Genomic DNA, 736 nt, shown 5'->3' with positions numbered 1-736 from the left:
GTTGCCGATAATAATCTAAATTTTACTAGCAGCCTGTTTCGATCATAGCTGGAAATTTTGTTATTTTGAAAATAAAATTGTTAATTACGAATATATATGTATCCGATCGTCTAGTTTTTGTTCTCAAATAATTAAAATACTAAATTTGTCTCTTTAAAATATTAGCATAGGTGTTAATCTAATATTTGCCGGATCATTTACACAGGAATACGGTATTTATTATTATAGAAATTATCTAATAGAAATACAACAAATATTACAATACTTTGTACGTATAAACATAAAATTCCATGTCCGTGATTTAAAAGGGTAAGATATAATTCGATTTTTAAATTTTTAAGACCATACGGCAAAATGCACAGTACTTGTCTTAATTATTAGTAGGCATAGTTAATAACATATCGAATCTATTAGGAAATATTATGTTTATGACTACATCGCCTCCGTGGCGCAATTGGCTAGCGCGTTCGGCTGTTAACCGAAAGGTTGGTGGTTCGATCCCACCCGGGGGCGTTTATTTTGTCTCTAATATGCTCCACATACACACATATTTTAGTTCAATTTTCGCCCTAGTGTTGTTGAATGTCGTTCTAATGACGCTTTTATTTTCATTACGATTGAATACCATTATTTAAGGGTTAAAAAGGGATGTGTCTTCTAAATAAATATTTGTCTTCAAATACTATACTATAGGTACTTGGTCACGTGGCAGTGTTGTTTTATCGGTCATTGGCAT

General features: G+C 31.7%; 1 non-coding gene across 1 annotated transcript; it reads left to right on the top strand.

Moving 5' to 3' along the window:
* The first annotated feature begins 439 nt into the window (after window positions 1–439).
* Window positions 440–513, top strand: Trnan-guu. Its single transcript has one exon. It is a non-coding gene; the product is annotated as a tRNA-Asn (tRNA).
* The last annotated feature ends 223 nt before the right edge of the window (window positions 514–736 follow it).

This window comes from Pieris napi, chromosome 19 (assembly GCF_905475465.1).
Source record: "Pieris napi chromosome 19, ilPieNapi1.2, whole genome shotgun sequence".
In the NCBI taxonomy this organism is placed as follows: Eukaryota; Metazoa; Arthropoda; class Insecta; order Lepidoptera; family Pieridae; genus Pieris; species Pieris napi.
This window is presented reverse-complemented; position numbering and strand designations above follow the sequence as displayed.